General features: G+C 34.1%; 1 protein-coding gene across 1 annotated transcript in view; it reads right to left on the reverse strand.

The window, feature by feature from the left end:
- Positions 1-12,942, reverse strand: part of COL24A1 (collagen type XXIV alpha 1 chain) — a 392,112-nt gene that overhangs the window by 327,451 nt on the left and 51,719 nt on the right. The window lies entirely within an intron of this gene.

The following is a 12,942-nucleotide window of genomic DNA, read 5'->3' on the forward strand; positions in this document are numbered from 1 at the left end:
AGAAATAACACCATACATCTACAACCATCGGATCCTTGACAAACCTGACAAAAACAAGAAATGGGGAAAGGATTCCCTATTTAATAAATGGTGTTGGTAAAACTGGCTACCCACATGCAGAAAACTGAAACTGGACCCCTTTCTTACACCTTATACAAAAAATAACTCAAGATGGATTACAGACTTAAATTTAAGACCTAAAACCATAAAAACCCTAGAAGAAAACCTAGGCAATACCATTCAGGAAATAGGCATGGGCAAAGACTTCATGACTAAAACACCAAAAGCAATGACCACAAAAGCCAAAATTGACAAATGGATATAATTAAACTAAAGAGCTCTGCACAGCAAAAGAAATTATCATCAGAGTGGACAGGCAACCTATAGGACAGGAAAAAAGTGTTGCCATCTACCCATCTGACAAAGGGCTAATATCCAGAATCTACAAGGAACTTAAACAAATTTACAAGAAAAAAACAGACAACCCCATCAAAATGTGGGCAAACGATATGAACAAAGACTTCTCAAAAGAAGACACTTATGTGGCCAACACACATATGAAAAAAAAACTCATATGTTCATTAGAGAAATGCAAATCCAAACAACAAAGAGATACCATCTCATGCCAGTTAGAATGACGATCATTAAAAAGTCAGGAAACAACAGATGCTGGAGAGGATGTGGAGAAATAGGAAAGCTTTTACACTGTTGGTGGGAGTGTAAATTAGTTCAATCATTGTGAAAGACAGTGTGGCAATTTCTCAAGGATCTAGAACCAGAAATACCATTTGACCCGGCAATCTCATTACTGGGTATATACCCAAAAGATTATAAATCATTCTACTATAAAGACACATGTACACATATGTTTATTGCAGCACTATCCACAATAGCAAAGACTTGGAACCAACCCAAATGCCCATCAATGATAGATCAGATAAAGAAAATGTGGCACATATACACCATGGAATAGTATGCAGCCATAAAAAAGGATGAGTTCATGTCCTTTGCAGGCACATGGATGAAGTTGGAAACCATCATTCTCAGCAAACTAACACAGGAACAGAAAACCAAACACTGCAAGTTCTCACTCATAAGTGGGAGTTGAACAATGAGACCACATGGACACAGGGAGGGGAACATCACACACCGGGGTCTGTGGGGGTGTGGGGGGCTAGGGGAGGCATAGTATTAGGATAAATACCTAATGTAGATTACAGGTTGATATGTGCAGCAAACCACTATGGCACATGTATACCTATGTAACAAACATGCACATTCTGCAAATGTATCCCAGAACTTAAAGTATAATAAAAAATAAATAAATAAGTAAAACTGCAGGCCAATATCTCTGATAAATATTGATACAAAAATCCTCAACAAAATACTAGTAAACTGAATTCAAGAATACATTAAAAAGATGATTCATTATGACCAAGTGGGATTTATCTCAGGGATGTAAGGATGATTCAACACACACAAATCAATCACTGTGATATATCATATCAACAGAATGAAGGTCAAAAACCATATTATCATTTCAATTAATGCTGAAAAGGCATTTGATAAAGTTCAACACCCCTTGTTGATTAAAAAAACCTCAAAAACTGGATATAAAATGAATATACCTCTTCATAATGAAAGCCATATATGATAGATCCACAGCTAATATCATTCTGAATGGGGGAATACTGAAAGCTTTTCCTATTATATCTGGAATACGACAAGGATGCCCACTTTCACCACTGTTATTCAACATAGTACTGAAAATCTTAACTAGAGCAATCAGACAACAGAAAAAAAAAAATAAAGGATCCTAATTGGAAAGGAAGAAGCTAAATTATCCTTGTTTGCAGATGACATGATGTTACAGCTGGTAAAACCTAAAGATTCTACCAAAAAACCAAAACCTATTAGAACTGGTAAAAAAATTCAGTAAAGTTGTAGGATACAAAATCAACATACAAAAATCAGTAGCATTTCAATATGCCAACAATGAACAATTGGAAAAAGAAATAAAAAAGCAATCCCATTTACAATAGCCACACATAAAATAAACTAGGAATTAACCAAATAAGTAAAATATCTCTATAATGAAAACTATAAAACACTGATGAAAGAAATTGAAGAGGAAACCAAAAAATGGAAAGATATTCCATGTTCATGGATTGGAAGAATCAATATTGTTAAGATGTCCATACTGCCCAAAGCAATCTACAGATTCTATACAATCTGTATCAAAATATCAGTAATATTCTCCACAGAAATAGAAAAAAGCAATCCTAAAATGTATGTGGAACCATAAAAGACAGAGAATAGCCAAAGCTATCCTGAGCAAAGAAAACAAAGCTATCCTGAGCAAAGAGAACATTACCTGATTTCAAATTATACTGCAGAGTTACAGTAACCAAAACAGCATGGCACCAGCATAAAAACACAGACCAAAAGAACAGAATAGAGAACCCAGAAATAAATCCACACACCTACAGTGAACTCATTTTTGACAAAGTTGCCAGGAACATACATTGAGGAAAAGACACTCTTCAATAAATGGTGCTGGGGAAACTGGATATCCATATGTAGAATAATGAAACTTGATCCCTATCTCTTGCCTTGTACAAAAATCAATTCAAAATAGATTAAAGACTTACATCTAAGACCTCAAACTATGAAACTACTACAAGAAAATATTGGGGAACCTCTCCAGGACATTGGTCTGGGCAAAGATATCTTAAGTAATACCCCACAAGCACAGCCAGCCAAAGCAAAAATGGACAAATGGGATTGCATCAAGTTAAAAAGTTTCTTCACAGCAAAGAAAACAATCAACAAAGTGAAAAAACAACCCAGAAAATAGGAGAAAATATTTGCAAACTACCTATCTCACAAGAGATGAATAACTAGAATACACAAGGTGCTCAAACAACTCTATAGGAAAAAAAATCAAATAATCCAATTTAAAATGGGCAAAAGATTTGAATAGATATTTTTCAAAATGAGACAAGAAAATGGTAAACAGGCATATAAAAACGTGCTCAACATTACTGATCATCAAAGAAATGCAAATCCAAACTACAATCTTACCCCAGTTAAAATGGCTTATATCCAAAAGAATGCTGATGAGGACGTGGAAAAAGGAGAACCTTCATATACAATTCACTGGAAGGTAAATTAGTACAACCACTATGGAGAACAGTTTGGAAGTTCCTCAAAAAACCAAAAATAAAACTACCACTGGATTTAGCAATCCCACTACTGGGTATATATCCAGAAGAAAAGAAATCAGTATATTGAAGAGATATCTGCACTCCCAAATTTGCTGCAGCACTGTTCACAATAGCCAAGATTTGGAAGTGACGTAAGTGTCCATCAACAGATGAATGGATAAAGAAAATGTGGTACATATACACAATGGAGTACTATTCAGCCACACAAAAAAGAATGAGATTCTGTCATTTGCAACAGCATGGATGGAACTGGAGGTCATTAGGTTAAGTGAAATAAGCCAGGCACAGAAAGACAAACATCATGTGTTCTTGCTTATCTGTGGGATCTAAATATCACAAAATTGAATTCATGGAGACAGGAAAGGAAGGATGGTTATTTGAGGCTGGGAGGGGAACAGTAGATGAGGCGGAGGTAGGGAAAGGGGCATAGTTAATGGGTACAAAAAAAAAAAGTTACAAAGAATGAATAAGACCCAATATTTGTTAGCACAACAGAGAAACTATAGTAAATAATAATTTAATTGTACAATTTAAAATAAATAAAGAGTATCATTGGATTGTTTGTAACACACAGGGTAAATATTTGTGAGGATGGATATCCAATTTTCCATGATGTGATTATTATGCATTGCAGCCTGTACCAAAATATCTCATGTACTCCATGAATATACACACTTACTATGTACCTACAAAATTAAAGTAATAAATAAATAAATTGCCTCAGCAAGAATTCCAATAATAAATGGAGCTTATAATCCAATTTTATATAGACTTCAATTTTAATAAATACATTAACAAAAATTGGAGCCCTAAAAATATGTTATCAATAGGTGACCACACAGGACAGAAAAAAAAAAAAAAAGACACAATTGAATCTAAATCAGAAATATTAGTGGTTACAAAAGAAACCAGTTTCAAACTACTCCCAGTAATTAAGATTTGAATATGTAAATATAATGTTTAATCATAAGGAAAACAGTAGTATCATTTATACACAGATCCTCCTCACTTTGCACGATAGTATAGGACAATAAAAATAACTATGCAAGCTGAAATTGTACAAAGCAGTCTTACTAACCAATGGGAAAATTTACAATTGTTCCATGGCCTTTAAATATTTTTGTCAAAATGTTAAAAACTCTCTTACTGTTGGTTATAGTTGCATGGAGAAATAAAAAAAATACTAGTATTAATTTAGTACAGTATAATTGAAAACATTAGAAATTAAAGCATCATTTATTTTGAAAAAAATTATCAAAATTAGTTTGAAAGTGTTTGCCTTCTTGTTGTAGTCTAAATTATCATACTAAGCAAGCATATTTCCTATGCCTTGGCAAATTGTCATACTCGCTTCTAAGTATGGATCGATTCCCAACATTTCATCTTTTGCACTTTCAATGTCATGACATATTTCCAAGAGTTATTCTAACGTGAAGATTTATTTTTTGAAAGTGTCACTTCCTCTGGAACATCCTTGTCCTATTCATCATAACCACTTTACTCATTTATGTCTAAAAGTTCACCAGCAATAAATTTCCATGGCTGCATATGCAGAGTCTTAAATGTCAGCAGTATCTCATGGTCAGCTATTTCTTTAAAATTCCTGTTATCACTATTCCTTTATTTGCTGTTCTTTCATCTTTGTTAGCTAATACTCCTTTTGATTATTCATCTGTGTAAAATATCGCTTGGGTTTATCACTGCAAAACAAGGAAACAACACAACTTTAGTGTCTGTACCTGATTGAATAACAGATACACAGTGAGCAATCACCAACAGAGTGAATGAAATGACTTGATTGGTAATTGGTCATGATGGACTCCATTACTTATGCAGTGATTTGTGGACTAAAGGGCCAGTAGCAAAGTCTGTACTTTATGTAGTTAATCATACTTAATATACTCTGGTAAATGAAATATTAATTATGTTTTTGGGAACAGATGCTATGTAATTAAATTGTGGCAACCAGAATATATGTATATAGGAACCACACAAAGTAAGGACTGCCTGCATATAAATATTGAGAATTATTCTCAATGCCCCTATAATTTACATGTTATTAACTTTATTTATCAATGGTTTACTCCTTTTAACAGTTTTCTTTTCCCCCATTAAATGGGAAGAACTTATATTCATGGAGATAAAGACTTTTCCAACATATGAGAAAGTATTCTACATAGCACAAGGCAGCTTCTGTATAATCACCCCCACTCTCTATCATAACCCTGGTTTCAGAAAGATAGAAGCATATCTCTCTCGAAATCATAAAATGTTAAAGAAATTCTGGAAACTAAAGGATTTGCCTCTGGCACTCCCCTTCTTACAATCCTGTAGTACCTCTCTACTACACAATAATGTACATGCTTTAACATGGCTTATAAATCCCTTTATAATTTGGTACTTCAATACTCCTCAAGCTCTATCTCTTGACACCTTCTCCCTCACACTTCATGATTCATGAACAAAGAAGTGCTTCTTACCTCTCAGCCTTTGCTTATGTGTTATCTATGTGTAGACAGCATACTTGTCCACTAGGTGCAATATCATTAGGATAACTTCTGCTCATCCTCAAGAATCATCTTAGATGCCACCTCTTTCCCTGATTCCTGTATCCATCCACCCCTCACCTCCAGGAAGCTTATGTGAACCTCAACTATGTACTATAATAATTCTTTCATATCTTCATAATCACACTTGCCATAGCATAATTTATTTATATAATATATAAATACAACAATTTTTATATATTTGTATAACATAAATATAATTTATATATTTACATAATATAGAAATATAATTTATATATTTACATAATATATAAATATAATTTATATTTACATAATATATAATAATTATAATTTATTATGATACTTTAATTATTTACTTTTGTATAGGTTACATATCCCTTACCTGAAATGCTTGGGACCAGAAGTGTTTTGGATTTTGAAACTGTTCAGATTTTGGAACATTTGCATTACACCACTTGAGTCTCCCAAATCTGAAAATCTGAAATCTTAAATGCTCCAATGAGCATTTCCTTTGAACATCATGTGGGCGCTCAAAATAATTCGGATTTTGGAGCACTCCAGATTTCAAATTTTTAGATTTAGGATGCTCAGTCTGTAGCTGTTTTCTTTTCAAGACAGTAAGCTACTTGAAGGCAGGAACTATACACATCATATATAGTTGATATACATATCAACTGGATATCATATATGTATATCATTTACATAACAGTGGTTTGCTGAACAAATTGCAGGACAAAAAGATGTGACTAAAACAGCTGCAGAATTTTAGGGTTAGTTACAGAATTTATCAAGGAAAAAAAGGCAATTTGCCTGGATCTTTTGCCTGTCTAGTCTCGGGAAGCTGAGGCAAAGGTGAGCTAACCATCGTGCATAATCCTGTAAAAGGCAACATCACTGAGTGATGAGTAACAGGTTAACTAGTTCTACTTAGCTAACCTGAAATAAAATGATGGATGGTTGGAGCCAGAGGACTCAGTGAAAATAAGACAGCGGAGAGGAGGTGGTGCTTTGACAAGCAAGCAAGGTGAAGGGGCACAGTCAATTGAATCTAAGAGCAGCGTTATCATTCATTCAGTCATAATATGTGCTTGTTATGTGCCAGACACTGAACTGCAATACCACAGTGAATGAAATGTAGTCCTTACATTACACTTAAGCAACTTATACTATATTTCCTAAATCCATATATTTTTCCCTTAGCCACTGTTACTGCATTGTTGTCTAAAAGCCAACATTAAATTTTCTTTCTCTACAACGTAATATCCTTATTCTATAGGTAATTATAACTCTCTACTAAAGTTCGTCAAATATTACAGGACTCATGTCAGCAATGCCTTGAGGAATACAACAAAGGCCTATAACCATGGTTTGGCCAAAATAACCAGAGAAAACTATGGCAAAATTGAGAAATAGTGATAAAATAGGATGGTATAGTTATCAAAAAAGAATCCCTAAGCAAGAATTCAGAACAAGATGAAAATCAACAACCAGAATAATGTAAGCACTTCTTGGGGTAAGGCCTTAAAGTTCCTAATGTTTTAAGAATAAAGATTTTAATTATTTTTTTAAAAAAATATTAAATAAAAGAATAATCCCAGATAGCTGGAGAACTTTGGGAGATTTAAATTATAGGACGAATACAACACAAACCTCTCTATTCTACCCACCTTCTCACTTAGAACATACTTCCCTAAGGCATACAACAGACTCATGCCAATGTTAGTCCCAAACTCCTCACAATACTGACTTGCTAATCTCTTTTAAGTAGTACTTGGCTTTTTCTGTGGTCCCATCGATCCCTAGTACCTCTCAACCAGCTCTCACATAGAAAAACAGTATGATAGATGAATTCTTAAAATGATGCTAAATCACAGATCACAGCTTATTCTGAGGACACAGAAATATTTACAAAGACTTCTGGAAACTGAAATACTTTTAGCCAAATGAATTTGTCATTAATGTTGGAATTTCAATCATATGAGCCAGACTGAGGGAAATATCTATGGACGCAGGGAAGTTTTCAAAGTCCCCAAAACTACGCCACTTTGGCAACCACTGGCTTGCCTGTTGGAGAGTTCAGTACTGTGATACCTTGTTCTCAGCTTCCTCTACCATTAGTGGAATTAGTGGGATTGCAAAGATGGTAACAGTGGTGGCAGCACAACTTCCAAGCAGCAGCATTTGTATTAGACTCAGTACTACACTTGAATTGGGAAGCAACTCAAAGTAAAACACAGCTCTGCAGATTTTTATAGGAATAATAAGCCAGTGAGAGATGATCTATAGAGCTGGCTATAGAGCAGTAGAATTCTCCATTATCTTTCTTCAGGCACTGATTTTTATGCCAAGTCTGATTTTTTTTTTTTTTCGGTCACTGTGATTATCTATATTCAGTATTAATATAGCTCCTTAGTACTATCCTTGCTTTAAAAAGGTTATGAAGAGCTGCACACTTTGGGGGTGACTGATAAGTCACAGTGCATTCTACCCGATGCTTTTGGTTCATTATTCCTGCCCAACTTTATACAGATATTTACTGTGTGCCTCCTATGCGATAAACAGATTCTTTTAAAAAATATTGAACAAATTCTCTCAAAGTAAAATAAAAATTCACATGGATTTATAGTTACCACTAAACTGAGAGGATTTTTCAATATCCAGAAAAATATTGTCATATATTATTTACAAAAATCTGTTTTAAAATGTGTGCATCATATTTCACAACTGCTCTGAGTTGTGGTAAGGGGTGCTTAACTACTTCAATATGGCTTATCGTCTCGAACTTAGAAAAACTGTTTCAATTGATTGGATTGCTAATGTTCTTATAATTATAAATAGAAGGCTTCCCATTCTAATGTAGCAACTGATTGGCTATATTAAAAAACTTAAAAATCTATCTTGATTCCAAACTCAGAATTAGGACTCTTGTCTTCCATCCAATCAAGCATGCACTCTGGATCAAACTTATCTGTTTTTTGGCAAAAATTCAGACACTCAGTAAGAAGTAAAACTATACTTCAGTTCCTAGGAAAATAAGAGTTACATGAAAGTTGCTTAGTTAAGGCAATATAACCAGTCAATCTAGGGAAAACATATTGCTCATTAAAAATGTTAATACTGGTTTCAAAAAGTGAGAATGGATGGAAAAACTGGTAAAAGAAAGAAGCAAACCAAAAAATCTATTAAAGACTGAAGAGAATACTGCTGCTAATTTGCTTGCCTTCTCTATCTCAATTTCACTTTCAATTTTCAAGACTTTTTTTACGTTAATCTTCTATTTATTTACCTCAACAGTTTTTATCAGTCATTAGTGTATTTCACATAACTTTCTTGCAGACATTTTAACTTTAAGGATTACTTGAGTTTGGTTTATATTAGAAATATTTTAATATTTACAGGTACTTTCCAGAGAAAAAGAATAATTAAGTCATTGTTATCTGTCATCCAAAACTATTTTTGTTCCCTTGGCTTTCATGAAAAACAGTATTTTACTTCCTCTTGCAACATGCTAGAGATAGTCAGATGTACTTAAATACCAGTATCTAACAGATATTGACTTAACATGCTTCCAGCCAGAGTAAGAGACCCATAGCCCCAACCCCAGCCCTAAGTTGGCTGACTTACCATGTGCATGCACATGCCCCTGACCTGAGAAACGGCCTGGCAAGCCCACCCCTGGCAAAGCCTCACCACCACCATCGCAAACTCTCTCGGCCTAGGCTGCCGAGACACTCATAAATGTCATTAGCATGGATTACAACTGAAGAAACTACATGGAGACTACATTACTGTTTCCATCTAGAACCAAAGCCAATATATCCCACCAAAACAACACCCCAAGACTAGTTCATATGAAAAAGTCTTTCTCTAGGAAACCTACTCCATAAAATTAGAAGAGGTAATTTTTCCACCAGATGTGTAGAAATCATTGTAGGAACACATCAAACATGAAAAAGCAAGGACACACCACACCTCCAAAGGAATAGAATAATTTTCCAGTAACAGGTATCAATCATAAGGAAATACACAAAATGCCAGAAAAAAAGAATTCAAAATAATAATCTTAAGGAAACTCTGTGAGAAACGAGAGAATATAGATAGACAAGTCAACAAAATCAGGAAAACAATTCATGATTTGAATGAGAAATTCCATAGAAATAGATATCACAATAAAGAACCAAACAGAAATTTGACAGCTAAAGAATTCCATGAATGAAATAAAAAAATACAATCAAGAGCCTCAACAGTAGATTAGACCAAGCAGAAGAAAGAATTTCTGAACTTAAAAGTCATTTGAAATAATAGAGACAGACCCCCTCATACCCCCAAAAAAGTAAGCCTACAGAATTTATGGAACACCATTAAGGGAACAAATAGTTGCATTATGGGTGCTAAATAATAATTAATAAAGAAGCAGTATCCAAATTATTAAGAGCACAGTCATATGTGTCAAACAGGCCTGGATTTGAGTTATAAATCTTCCAAATAATAGTTGCATGGCCTTGAAAGTGTGACTTAACCCTCATACACCTCAATTAACTTATTTATGACATACCAAACATAGTATCTGTCTCAATGGGTTGTTTTGTTGTTGTCGTTGTTTGTTTAAGTGACAAGATCTCACTATGTTGCCCAGGCTGGAGTGCAGTGGCTATTCATAGGCAGGATCATGCTACATCACAACCTGGAATTCCTGGGCTCAAGCAATTCTTCTGCCTTTGCCACCTAAATAGCTAGAACTATAGGTGTGTGCCACTGCTCCTGGCTTCAATGAGTTGTCTTAAAGATTAAAAGAAACTGCTCAGCAGACAGATTAGAACACTGTACACAATAAAATAGCTACTTTAAATGTTAGTAGTAATAGTTACAATAGTAATTCATAAGATAGTTTAACAGATAAAAAGATATAATTACTTCGTATTAACCAAAAGCTAAGTACCCTTTCATCTCTCATAATATGAACTGAATAGTTAAAAGCACAGCAATTTCAGTATCCTGCCATCACTCTCAAAGTGACCCTGAAGAATTATTTTAACCACTCTGGGCTTATGTTTGTTTTCTCACTTAGAAAATGAGTAACTTAAATCTTTGTATTGATCTTAAGAATTCATTCAGCACTTTCGGGGAAAACTGCAAGGATGAAGGAATAGGAGTCCCTAGGTTACAGCTAATAGGAGCCACTATTCTAGGTTATCTTAGCATGGATCCTGTTTGCAGGAAGCAATTCTGTGAGTGCCTTAAGTGTCCAAAAATGAACCACATTAGTTCAAATTGAACCAAATTCAATAAAAAAATAGCTCTTTACCTGAACATTCTACGTAATAATGAGTCTTGTCCTTTCCCTTTTCCATACAAACCATAGGAAAAGTATATCAAGTTCATTTTGAATGTATTTCTATTGTATACTCATATTAAAGTAAGACACACCACAAGGAGTACGATACAAACTTGTCCCAAGCCCGCTAGGTGGAGAATTAGTCTAGGCTTAAATTGAGTCATTGTATCCTTTTCCTAGTTATACTTGGTTTTCAAAAATCTATACACAGTTTCCATTAATAGAAACACTCTGAAAAGGAGGAAAATATTCCAAGAAATATTACAAAATAATCTCAAATATTTCAACACTATTCTGAACTACTGTCAAATCACAGTGAACCAGGGATTCTTCTTTTATCAGAAAGTAAGTCACTTTCTAAATACTTTCAACTAAATTTTAGCTTGAGAAGATTGTGCAATAGCTCCTAATTGATAATACACCAAGATCCCCGACTTCTATAGGGTCTACTTCTATCAGCTAATAATAAAAGCCAGATTGAAAGGTTTTTAAAAATCATATAAGAGAAACAAGAAATCTGTGAAAGATAATTAATGGCCCAGTATGTTTAAAATAATGCTGTTTTATGACTTTACTAGAAAATAATATTACACAGACCAAAAAGAATATATTCTTAATATTTTAAAATACTGATGGGCCATATAACATGTACACAGGTCTCTGAAAGTTAGTAATTCTGCTTTAAACAAGTACAACTTCAAAGTTAAAACAATAATCTGCTCTAACGGTTAAAATCAAAGTATTTTTTTCTTTGGTCTATGAATAATATGTATTCCCAGAGATTGCATGTTATATACTCTTCTACACAAAAACTACTCAGCATTTACTTAGTGTGTCCCTTTCTGGAGTGCTAATTTCAGGAACCACAGACATCATTTAACTACAGAAAGTAATGATTATTCTTCTGTCATATACAGTATCACTGCATAGGATGCAATAACTGTATATTTAATATCAACTAAAGTAATTGAGAGCATATCCATATTATGAGGTCTTGTTTGATGATATATGTCAGTACAATCGCCTAAGAGATATGAGTAGTCATATGTATACTCAGTAGCATTAAATAAACAGATTCATGCCTGTGTATCAAGATCAATTCTGTCAGAAATGATCACTCTGCAGTTTTATGTCTCCTTGAGGGGCAGCCGACAATCTCAAGGGAGTTACCAAATTCTAACTAAGGTCTAGGATGAAGACTAGTCTGAAGAACATTAAAATAATGGTGTGGTCATTGAAGACAAAATACTCTCATGAGTACTTTTTCATCATTGCACAATTCAGCCCTATAATAGGGGCCATGAAGGAAAGCAAAAGAGGTCAGGATTATTTCCAAAACCATATAAATAGGTGATGGTTTACATTTATTAAGGGCTGACTATTTATGTGACACGTTGTTGCAAGGATTGTCTCATTCTATCTTCCCCCAAACTCCCTATGAAGTGGATAGTATTATCCTTACAATTTACAAATGAGGCAACTGAAGTTTGGAAGTTAAGCAATCTGTCCAAAGTTGATGGAACCTACAAAATGGCAGTTGGAATTTGAACCAAGCAACCAGAGCCTGAACACCACTTGCAACATAAGTCTCCCAAGAGGAAAGGGATATGGAACACTAAGACAACAACACAGCTCATTATTATATGTATTTAGACATCCATATCAAGTCAAATACTGCCCTACAATATTTTGGTACTCTTAACACCTTAAGAAGAAATTTTTTGTTTTCCTCATTCCCTGTAGAAAATCAGTAACTTAGTGTTTGGGAAAAAACAAGCTGACCAGAGAGAAAAGAAGTTATATCTCTTTCATCCAGGAAACTACAAGATATATTTTATAAAATAATTATTGC

Source organism: Theropithecus gelada, chromosome 1 (assembly GCF_003255815.1).
Source record: "Theropithecus gelada isolate Dixy chromosome 1, Tgel_1.0, whole genome shotgun sequence".
NCBI lineage: Eukaryota > Metazoa > Chordata > Mammalia > Primates > Cercopithecidae > Theropithecus > Theropithecus gelada.